This window comes from Chinchilla lanigera, unplaced genomic scaffold (assembly GCF_000276665.1).
Source record: "Chinchilla lanigera isolate Chin_1 unplaced genomic scaffold, ChiLan1.0 scaffold00032, whole genome shotgun sequence".
Taxonomy (NCBI): Eukaryota; Metazoa; Chordata; class Mammalia; order Rodentia; family Chinchillidae; genus Chinchilla; species Chinchilla lanigera.
This window is the reverse complement of record NW_004955433.1, coordinates 3,557,613-3,570,594: the sequence shown is the minus strand read 5'-3', so window position 1 is coordinate 3,570,594 and position 12,982 is coordinate 3,557,613.

Genomic DNA, 12,982 nt, shown 5'->3' with positions numbered 1-12,982 from the left:
CTTTTATGACTTAGTTACCTCCCTTTGAAGTCATTCACCCTTCTCAGGAAGGAATTAAACAGCCAATCACCAAAAAAGGAAAAGCATGTCAGTGACTTGTACAATCTTCCTTCCATTCTTTCTCCTTTTCTTCCTTTCTTCTTTTCTTCCTTCCTTTCTCCCTCCCTTTTTTCCTTCCTTTTTCTCCTTTAAAATTTAATCATTATCACTTTTTAAATTAACAAAATCACCTAGTGCCACATATTATATTATGGTAATTATAATATTCTAGCAATTTTGTAGTTTGTCTAGAATTTAACGGTCATATTTCTTGTATTCAACCTCCTATGTCCCTTATTATCAACAGAGATCAACCAATGGCATAACTGCACTGATAACATCCTAGCTAGTTCTAGCTCAACATAATTCTTCTATAATCAAGCTTTTCATTATCATAACTCATGTACTTATGTTTTTCTTTTGATCTTCCTAAAATTCCAGTAAAATATGACTTAAATATTTGAGCTTCAGAAAGCCACTAGTATAAGACACATGATTAAAGATTATTGCATCTATCCCAGTTTCATATCTTGATTCGTTATTCATACAGTCCTGTCCCTGTTTACTCTGCTACATGATAGTAGTAGAAGAAAGCTTTAACCCCGAGCTTTGGAGGAAAATAAATATGAGAGAGTTACCGATGTTACCACGTCAACTCCAGTTTCACGGCAAAGGCGCCATGCTACTCCCGGTCTCTGGCAGCCCTTCCATAGCCTTGCATCCAGATGCAGTAGCTTTCCATTGCCTTCCAAGTGAGCCTGGGGAGGCCCATTCACCAGGGCTCCCTGCAGCTCTGATAGAACGCGGACAAATTGATCTGCATCCCAACACCCACCGTTAGGGCTATATGAAAACACAGCCTCGCTAATAGAAGCACAATATGCAAGATGCCAGGGCATCTCCGTGATTTACAATATGTCTAATGAGCAAGCCCAATGAAGAGGTTTGTTGTCTACCATAAAACCAGATGGATGTAAGCAGTGATTAGAAGCAATTAACTCTGTTCGGCACTAAATAACTTTCCATCATTAATGTACATTTTTCCACCTCATTAGAGGTACGGGGGAGCATGAGGTAAGGAGCTCTTAATTTGAATTTCAGATATGCATATGCTTGAAAGAAAAAAACACAAATTTGTAAGGAAAACAGAATACACGTTAATCGAAGCCTTGTTTTGAAGCCACTTTTATCCCACCGGGACAGGCGTGGTCACGTACGCACAATTTCGCGGTCAGCCCCCCACCCTTAGTGAAGGGGAACTCATGAAGGCAAGTGCTAGCAGAAAGCGCAAAAGGTGACCCATAAACAACGGAGGTTGTTCCTCTTATTTGCTGACAGTAGAGTAATAGAGTATGATTTAAATAAGTAGTAAGGTCATTTAAATAATCGGCAAGGTCATTTAAAGAGATAAGTCTAGAAAAGATGATGTTGATTAAGGAGCATTTGAAAGTTTCAGTCTAAAGCGTCAAAGAAAAATCATGGAATATTTTCCTACAGACATCGAATGTGCACACCTGCATGCCAGGCATTTGACAAATGTACTAAACAGAAGAGTTGTGCTAATTCATAGCATTAACTAAAAATAAACCACCACCTACCAAAATAAGCGGTCAAAATTTATTGACTTCTTAAAATGGTGTAGTGAATGTTCTAGACCACACATTTACAATGTAATATTAAGTAAGTAAAGTAGAGACACTATGGTCACAGAAAACATAAAAAAAAAAACTCAAGAAAAATGTTGAGCTGGGTGCTGTGACACACTACTGTCATCCCAGCTACTTGTGAGGCTGAGACAGGAAAATGAAAAGTTTGAGGTCTGCCTGGGCAACTCGGCAAAATCCTGTCTCAAAATCAAAAAGATGTTAAAGGGATTGGAATGTAGGTAAATGACAGAATGTTTCCCTAGGGCTTGGGGAGTGGAGAGAGGGAGGGAGGGAGAGAGGGAGGAAAGGACAAAGGCAGGCAGGCAGGCAGGCAGGCAGGCAGGCAGGAAGGAAGGAAGGAAGGAAGGAAGGAAGGAAGGACAAAGGAAGAGAAAAAAGGAAGGAGAGAGGGGGAGGAAGGAAAGAAGGAAAGAGAGAAAAGACAAAACAGGAGAGAGGAAGAAAAGAAAGGAAGAAAGAAAAAGGAAGGAAGGAAAAAGAAAGAAGGAAAGAAGAAAGAAAACAAAGAAAGAAAGAAAGAAAGAAAGAAGCTGAAGATAAACTAAAATAATATTCATTAATATTCTAGATAATGAGACTTTGGGTGATTTCTCTTCTTTCTTTTTACATTGATATTTTCCAATTTTCTGTAATGTACATTATTTATTGATTTACATCTTACCTTGCTTCCCAAAGGACTGCACGCAGCTTTAAAAGTAAAAATAATTAAGATAAAAATAAGTGAAATTGCTATCTTAAAAGTACAAATAACCATGTGCATATGAAAGCATAACAGAAGTCATACAGCCCAGTGGGTAAGCACATATGACCCACGTATATTTACTTCCTTTTCATGAATGGGTACTATAGTTCATCAAAGTCAGTGATATCTTTCCTATAAAAAGTATTTTTTCAAATGATACCTGTATGCATCATTTGTATTAAACTTGCTCTTTGCTAGGTATTGTTCTCACTAATTTATACTTATTTATTGATCCTTATTTAATCTGCATATAAGGAAGGACTATTATCACCTCATTTAGCCAACATGAAAGAACGGGAACATCCAGTTCACTGAAAATGGGAACCTTGCTGACTGCAGTCATGGGGCCACAGAAAGCAGCCTGCCGAGTTTTCTGCTCCTGGGTTGCAGGACAGCTGGGCGGAAGGGCTGAGGACATCCTGTTTCTTGGTGAGACGGGCGCAGAACCTGGGCTGCTGTGGCCAGTTGTCTCAGGATGTTGTGTTTCCAGCAACTCCCACCGCCATTCTGAGAACACCAGGTCAGCCCACCACCATCCAGAGAACTGTCACGCAAGCATGAGCCTGAACACAGCCACTCACTGTCTCTGGCCCTCCATCTCCTCATCTAGAAAACAAGATGTTTTAGTCAATTTTTCACAGGACTATTGAATGAGAATTAAGTGAATATGAATACATTAATACCTGGCAAAGGGCAAGTTTTATATGGATTAACAATTGGTATTTTTTTAAAAAATACTTTTGAGAAGAAAAATTATCACTGACTTTTTAACAACATTACTACTAACAATCATCAAAAGGAAATAAATATAGATATGTCAAATACTTCAAAAAGACCTAGTCAACTAAATTTTCATATTGTTTTCTTTTGCATTAACATCTCCGTTACCAGATTCAAGGGTTTTTACCATTGTCATCCACAAATAAATAAATATAGTATTTCCATTTCGTATGTTCTTGTATCCCAATGTACACTGAAAATCAAGCAGCTCTTTTCCAATTTATGAACACAAGCAATACTTAAAACAATGCATTGGTGAAGATTCAACAACTGGATTAGGGACAACTAGATAGTAGTACCTCGGTTCACGCACACTTCTGGTTTGCAAGCAGAAGTGTTTGGTAAAATCTTGTTTTTGTTTGCAAACTCTGCATGGGATGAGAAAAGTGACTGCAGCCATCTTTCCCACATGAACACGAACACAGTCATCTTTTCTGGAATCGTGGTTTGTGACCCCAGGTAACACTGTATAGGTAATATTTGCCACTTTCTGGGCTATGAATAATACTACCATGGTTAAGCTTCCAATGATTTACCAAAAAGACCTAAAAATACCTGAAAATGTAGCAAGCAGCTCAAAACAAAAAACTCACATCTGCCTCATGACTGTTTATTAAGAGCCTATCAGCTCGCACTCCATAGATAAGTGGAAACATTAAGTTTCCATTTCTAAAATGGTGTCCATGAGATAAAGTTAGTTGTTGCAAGCATATCTGATATAAGGGATTCCATGTTCTGACTCTATCCTAGTTTAAAATCATCATGAACTAGAAATTTTATAACAGCACAATTCACAACAGCTAAATCTCGGGGGGAGCGGCCTATATGTCCCTCAATGGATGAATGGATTAAGAAAAGGATGGTATTTGTACACAATGGGGTTTGTACTCCATAAAGAAGTATAAACGAGTCATTTGTAGAAAAATGGATGCATCTAGAGATGGTAATGTTACATGAAGTGAATCAGACACACAAGTTCAAATATCACATGATTTTTCTGAGAAATCCAATTATAAATAAAGAGCAAAATGAAAGCTAGATAGAAGGAAGTAGGGAGACAGACCTTTCTCAGATGGGAGGGGGATTAAGAGATGGAGATGGGAGAGAAGGGAAAGGGGTGAAAAATGGATTAACATGTGTTCCATACCTGTACCAACTCCACACTATTACAAACTGCAGACATGTAGTAATAAAAAATAAGTAAATAAATAAAAAAGAAAAACAATGGCTGGATCTTGTTTAGAAGATGAACAGATACACGACTCCTTTTCCCACATGAGATCTTAGCATATGAGCTATACAATAATCAATTCTTTTGAAAACATACAAAAAACAGAGTTTAACTATTTTTTATGCTTATGAGATTCTAGTAACTAAAATAAAATCATATAAAAATCTAAAATAAAAGCTAAATTTCTTCATAACATGTATTAATGGGATGCTGATGCTATTTTCAAATATTAATTTTAGAAAAGAATGTTTTTGCAGATATGAATGTGCAACTAATTTGAAAATGACAGATCGCACTGCATCTCCAAGCTATGGCAATAAAGATCAGTGTCCCACAGGACACTAAATCAGCCTCGGGTCACATCTATAGTCACTTTTACTGTCAACATCTCTGTCCCATACAAACTCACCTGCCAGTGATATTTTCAGCGTGTAACTGCATAGCTGAGCCCCCAAAGCTCTGACTCCATTAATACTATCTGTTCCTCAAATACACTGTCTCTCTGTGTTTTGGCAGTCGCTGAAGTTAATTTGCTAGCTTGAGGGCTCCATCCAACACACTGCTCTATAACTGTGATGATAATTAACCAGTGTGCTTGTCTTTAATACCCCAGAATCAATGCACCCGAGTCTGTTTTAGATATATATTGTTTGGTGTTACAAAGAAGAAAATAGTATATGATGTGGCCTCTGTTCCAAGGAGTTTACAATCTAATTGAGGAAATAAAATGAGAACTTATGGACAAAATCAAACATTATAAGACACTACACAATGATAACATTCAAGAAAAATAGAAATTTCTTGTTTATGCAGAATTCCACTTTTTATTAATTTCACTGCTAACATCACAGAAAATACCCAAATGACCAGGCCCTAGCAAGAAAAAGAGCTTTGAGCTCTCAGTTGGAGATTATTTTCTGATTTTGTAACATCCTAACAAACCAGGCTACATAATTCAAGTCAACAACTGGCTTAAAAAAATCAAAACAGACCTTGGGAGCAATAATGACCCACAGTGGGGGAAAACCACCTTCAGTAATAATTGAAACAGTCCTACATATTTTAATGGCCTTGAAGAGCCATGTGTTTTATTGATAAAAACTACTATGCATAATGATGACCCTAAATCTTCAAGCAAGTGTGAAATCAGAATAACCTATTTAAGATGGCAAACAGTTATGGAATGTTACTTTGGGGGATGTTTCATTCAACGTAGTTAAGCTGCAGTGTTTATTATAGGGGGTCTGCTCTCCAGCATTTCTTATGCTTCCAATGTTTGATAGCAGAGATTTCACTGTACATTTTTGTTCTAGAAAATTCCAGGCAGACACCTGGCATTGGCAGTCTTTTTAGGCTTATTGAGAACAGCTCTCTTTCTTCAGAAAAGTTGATGCTTCTTTCTGGAATGTCTTCCAAGATGAAATGTTTATAAACACATCTTTGGGGAAGTTTACCCCAGTTATGGTAAGATGCTCAGTCCTAGACCCATTAAAATAGAAGGACATTCTAATGCATTTTACCAAGGTTCTTGCATTTTTCTACAAAGTGAGCCATTCAGGCATTACATCTTCTGAAATTTCCTCGCTTCTTTCAGGGAAGCATATTGGGGCAGAGCTCGCCAGCTGTCTGCTCCCTTTGCCTTCTGCTGCCATTACTCGGAGGTACCGCCCCACCTTCTGGCCCTCCAGCTTGTTGGGGGAGGGGAGAGGGAAGGGAGCAGAGCTCTTCCAGCCTCTGACATGCGTAACACAATGAAAAGAGCAGAAGGAATATATATTTATACATATATTTTTCTCTCTATACATAGACATACATAGACTGATCCTGTGAGTGTGTGCATGTGTATGCATGTGAATCCACACACTCAATGCCAGAAGATCTCTATATGTATATATACATGGTATATATTCCATATGCTCTTTCTTTCTGCAGCACACATATGCAGCTAGGAATAACTACTGTGAAAAAATTACATGCTCAACAAAGACAAATTATCAAGCAGAAACAAGAATATATGGAATTTAGCTGTTACAAATTCTTTTCATGTGCTCTCTGCTTTGATTAGAACATGTTCCTAAAGCTTGAGATAACATCTAGGATTTCATATTACATGCATATAAAATGCCCTCCTTTCCTGAATTCTCCTGTTTTACACTGCTTAGCCAAAGTCATGACGTGGTTCAAAAGGTATTTTAAAAAATTTAGAAACACCTAGTGCTTTATATTGTGGTTGCCCAGCTATTGAAATAAGCAGGAAAAGCACAGGATAGTGTCAACACATAAATGGGTAAAAGGACTGAATAACAGATAAACGTGCACAGTGGTTACTATGTGCAAGTCACTGTACAAAAGCTTCTTGCATCCATGCCCCTGTGCCCTTGGTACCATCTTTTTTGCATTTTACAGGTGAAGAAAGCAGGGCTTAGAGAGATTCAGCCTCTGATCCGAGGGGCCAGATCTGTCCATGTTATGTCTGCCTCTGGACTTTCCTTATGCGCCACCTCTGGCTGCCTCTTGCCCAAGAGATGTTTAGCTGTCTAGCATATATAAAGCATATGCTGTGTATAGGAACAGAAGAGCACAGGAGGATAGTCTAGAGTAGTTCATCCCTCATTGTGGATATGATTCTACCATTTCTATTCTGTACATCATTGATAAATTTCATTCACGATGTACAAGTTGACCAAAACCAATAAAGGAATCTAAACTGAATTATTGTGGGTACAATTATAATGAGCTTGATGTAAAATTTTAACTTAATTTAAAAAATAACTTCAAGCATGTAACCTTAGTGAGCACCAAAATAGTAAAAATCCTCAATTTATCTATTGATTTATTAGCTTTTATTGAAACTTCAGGACAATAGGGACTTACTGACCAAAAACACAATGAGCAAAATTCCTTCCCTGTGCTTTACACACCCACACTGGGGAGTTGTCTTTGGTATTCAGGGATGCATTAACTACTTCAGGCTGCTACAATACACTGAATGTGCCTTTAGTAGCCTGAAAATGCAGGTGATTAAGCATGCATAGGCCAAGTGACAAATGGCAGCAATCCCAAACCATTTCTCAATGAAGACTTCTTGTTTAGGAATTTATAAGGAAGTAATCACTTAGTAAGATCTATCACCCACTTCAAATGCTTCAATTATTCATCCCGCTAACACATTGAGCTCAATTCTCCTTGGTGTATAAATTGCTTGCTGATATTAATTTAAGGGTTTGGGGAGTGATCTTAACTCACTGAGGCCACTTGGTGCTGTTAGGACTTGAAAAATATATTTCAGGAAAAAATGTCATCCGGCCAATATTTTCAAAAAAATTGTTCAACCCACAAACTTCTCACCAGCCTGCTTGTTTACAAATTTCAGGCATCAAGGAGTAAGCTCAGTACATAATCTCTGCAGTATATGAAGTATATTATCATTATTAAAAAAAAATCATGCAAGCCTGAAAATTATGATGTAGAGACAGAGAGTTTGCAGTAGTTACACTGATTATTTGTGAATGTTGTCAACAATCTGCTTACCTCTAGATTTGGGAAGGATCATGCTTTTCATTGCTATTTTGACTCCATTTTATTAAAGCTCACAACCTGGATAGAATTTATAATTAAAGAGGTATAATCGTATATAGCCAGAATATATGTAAAATACATATGAACCTAGGTACATATAGATGTTACTTGAGTATAAAATATTAAGTTTCAAACTATGCATGTCAGCTTGGGACAAAACTGAGTGCCATATTTTAGATCTGGGAAGTTCTCCAAAAGCCTGAAAGTTTTGGTCCACAGAATGGTGCTGATTGGAGGCTGTGGAAGGTGTAAGGGGTGGGGCTTAATGGGAGGTCCACAGGTCACTGCGGTGGGTGCTTCCTCCCTGCTTTTCCTGTCTCTGTGTCCAGTCTATGGGGTGAGCAGCTTTGCTCCGTTGTACTTTGCTGCCTCACACAGGCTCAATAGTGCCAGCTCCAGCAGAACACGGACTGAAACCACTGAAACTGTAAGCCAAAATTAACCTTTTCTCTCAGAAAGGGTAGGGATGGAAAATGGATCAAAAGACATTTTTGGCCAAAACTGTTTCTTAGAATTAATCTCTCTTTTTATGGAGTGTCATCATTTAGTCAACAACAATTTTAGTTTAAGGACTTCATTTCATCTGTGATCTAAAACCTCACCCTCTCCAACAGAGATGAAAAAACACACATTTGCTTTGGCCAGAAATGCAGAATATCAAGCCAGCCATGGTGGCACACATCTGTAATCCTAACAGTCAAGAGGCGGAGGCAGGAATATCTTGAATTAAAGGCCAGCCTGATACCCTGTTTTAAAAAAGAAGGAAAGATGAGAAAAGAATGGAAAAAGAAGTGCAGACTAGCTGTACTGGAAGTCCTTCACATAGAATGTAACCTTAAACTTTCACCTAAACTGGGGGTGTTGGCTCACAACTGTAGCTCAGCACTCCAGGCAGAAGGACAGAAAGTTCAACCCTGGGCTAGGCAACTTGCTAACTTAGACCCTGTCTCAAGCTAAAATATATAAAATAGGTTTGGGGATGTAGCTCAGTTGGAAATCCCTGGGTTCAATCCCAGTACCAGTAAGCAAAAAAGATTCTTTTAAAAGAAGCAAAAGAATTAAGATGTGCTATGTATACCAGCTCCCCACAATGAATGTAAGCATTACACACTGCAAACATGTACTCATAAAACAACCTTCTCGATTAATCCTTTTGTCATTAAAATTTAGGGAGTATTTACTGTGTGTGAATCTTGTAGCTATGTGCCATGGTAGTTTCAGTATTAGCTAATTCTTATGCCAATTTAGGAGCAAATTGATATTATTATACTATTTTTCAGGTGAGGAAATAGAGACTTAAAAGAGCTTGATTCCAAAGTTGATCACCTTAGTATTCTATCCAAATCTTACTGCTAAACAAGGTTTGTGAAATGTATTGAAGATATCCGAAGGTCCTGCTGTCCTTATAGATCTTTCATAGTCTAAGTTCAAATGTATTCATATGCTTACAATCACCATCCTACCTTTGCACCAGTGCTGTGAAAGGGATTAAGCTTCCATGCTCCACCCCAACCTATTCTGAGCACTGTTGGGAGAAGCTGGCAGGTGAAATTCATAGCTGGGTGCTAGAGCAGCTGCCGCAGGCTCCATTTACCCTCACAAAACAGAATCCTTTTGGTTTCTGACATGGAAAGCAATGAGGATTAATTCTGTCAGAAAATCAGTGTAAGTGATTAAATCAATATGGAGATTCCACAAAAAACTAAAATTAGAATTTCCATTGCACCCAGTTATTCCCCTTTGAAGAGTCTTCCCAAAAGAATTAGAAGAATCATATTACAGTGATGTATGCACACCCATGTTGATAGCAGCACAACTCCTTGTAGTTAAATCTTGCAAGTGGCTTGTATGTCCATCAACACATGACTAGATAAAGAAAATGTGTCATTTATACACAGTGGAGCACTACTCTGCCAAACAGAAGGATATGTCTGAGTCACTGTAGGAAAATGCATCACCTTGACTCCACGTTAAGTGAATCAAATCAGACCCAAGATCTTAAATATCATATTGATTCTCTTATACAAGAAATCCCAAGTATAACTAAATTAAAGAGCAAAATAATAGATAAGGGGAAACAGGGAGATAGATCTTTTGTAAATGGAAAGGGGACCAAGAGGTAGGGGTGGGGAATGTAAAAAGAATTAAGATGTGTCACGTACATGTTCCAACTACCCCCACAGTGAGTATATTGACACAAAAGTAAAACAGTAGGACAAAATTCTATTAAATGAAAGGGGGGAAAGATACTTTGAAAGAAATATATGAAACCCAATAACAGACATAAAATACTTATAATAACTTAAAAAAACAGAAGTAGGTATGATGAATAAAAAAGGTATTTCAGACACTCAGAATCCCCATCATTTGCTGGCCATTATAATGGCGACCCTGAACTGTGAGTACCGAGGTTGTTTACTGTGTGACACATTGAGGAACACATTAGGTACATTAGCCGGCCCAACGTGCCACAACAAAACACACAGATAGATGGCTTAAACAACCGAGATGTATTTTCTCACAGTTCTGGAGGCCAGAAGTCCAAGTCAAGTTGGGGGCAAGGCTGGCTTCTGGTGAGACCTCTTCCTGACTTGGGAATGCTGCCTTCTTGCCGTGCGCTCACATAGTCTCTCCTTTCTGTTTACACACAGAAAGAGATAGATCCCAGGTGCTCTTCCTCTTCTTACAAGAGCTCTAGGCCTATAGGATTTGGGTCTCACTGTTTGTTTGGCCTTAATCACCTCCGCAATGGTCCGTCACGGAGCACAGTCACACTGGGGCCCGGTCTTTGGCATACTTCAGGAGGAGCACAGTGCAATCCCCAGCTTTGGGTTCAGAGTAATACTTTGTCCGTTGTGTTCTACTGCATTTTTCCCTCACCATTATATTGTAAGTATCTTGTCATGCCTACAAGTGTCTATCTAAACTTTTATTATTATTCTGCTACAGAAGATATGATTTATTAAAGCAAAACCCTCACTGAGCATTTACAGTTGAATTTTCTTTATTGTAAACAACGGTGCTGTTTTTGCTTGTTTAACTGTTTGTTTCTTTTGCAGTTACCAAATCTTTGCCCAGATCTTGGATTATTTCCCGATTATTTCACTTCTAGTGGAATCACCGTGTCAAGTGGTGAGAGGACAGTAAGACCTCGTACACATGCCATCAGAAAAATTATACCAGCTCACGTTCTCATCAGCAGTGCCTGGAACTGCTGGTCTTCTGCACTGTCACAAAAAGGGAAAATGCTGCTCACTTATGCCAACTAGAGTATAAAAAATAGACTCTATTTGATGTTCCAGTCTGCATTTCTATTATCTAACGAGAACAAGGCTGCAAATATTTATTTGTCATTTGTCTTTCCTCTTTTGAAGTTGTCTATTCAGGTACCCTGTTTCTTTATTAGCATGTGTGTCTTTTTGTCATTGAACTATGTGAGAGCTATTGACCTTCTGTGTATTACATCTATTTCAAATATTTGCCTGGTTTTGTTGCTTTTTACTCTATGTACAATGTTTTCTGATAATTCAGGTATTTCTGGATTTGTCCCTTGGGTCCTTCACCTTGATATCTGCCTCTGAGATCATGTGCAAAAAGGCAGGCTGGCATAGACAAAGTGCCCTCTTTAAAACACTAGTCAGAGAAAAAATTTACTTAGCTCTGAGAGTCAGAAAAAGTGTAATTTTCAGAATAGTGGTGGGGTTTTTTTGGTTGTTTGTTTGTTTATTTGTTTGTTTTGTCCTATGAATGATGCACATCTTGTAACTCATTTTGTTTCTTTCTTTCCTCTGACTACAAGTTTAGAATAATACATTCTATACTATTTTCTTGTATTTATTTCCACTCATCAAAAGTTTCTTCAACTATCTGTGAGACTTTTATATTGTGTGCATGTCTGTGGTTATATGATGCTTCATGTGTTTTTGGAGTTTAGAATGTTCTCATTTGACTACCCTTACTGGAGTCAAAATTGTAATCTTTGACCAAATATAACAAATAAAAAAGAAACCACCTTCAGTCATGATTTTTTTTCTCTTTTGAAACGTCAATATTTTTCCAGGTTTGATAAACTTATTTAAAGATAATTCTGCAAACAACCTCTAAAAAGGACAATCCTAAGATCATTGGAATACTAAGAAGCCCAGAAAAAATTAGCACAGAATTGACAGATACAGCATTGAAAAATGTTTAAAATCAGTATTGTTCATTATAAACTTGTAGCAATAATTTTGCCTTGAAATTCATGCATGCAGTGTTTCAACATGCCCATCCACACTCTACATGCATGAAAAGTCCACTGAAGTTAGAGAGGGATTGTTTCTTAGTTGACTGATAAGGTGACAAGAAAGAGTACACCACATAATTGCATGGTGCCACAGAAATGAGTTTTAGCTTTTAAGTGTTTTCACTTAATAACTGCAATGAAAATATCTAACAATAACTCCTCCACAGTGGGGTATGCCTGTAATCCTAGCTACTTGGAAGGCTGAAACAGGAAGATCACAACTTTGTGGCTAATTTGGCCAATTCGGGGAGACGCTGTCTCAAAATTAAAGGGGGCAGGAGCTGGAAATGTAGTTCAGAGGTTCCTTGGTTCAATATTCCCTAACAAAAAAATACATGTCTATTAGAGAACTTTCTATATATTTGTAACCAGAACCTATTATTTACCAGTACACATTTTAATCCTGGATAATTGTTGCTTTACATTTGTTCACATAATGACTAATGAAAAGACTTTCAAGACATGAATTCCATTTTATATTCATATAAAACAAGAGACCCAAAGTTCAGTTGAGAACAACACTAATAAAACCTAGGGAAGGGTAAAAACTGCCTACACATCCCAGATAGACCTGCTTTTTGTTTGTTGGGTGGTTGGCTTATTTGTTCAGTTTCTGTGGTGCTAGAGACAGACTTTACATATGCTAGGTAAATGCTTTA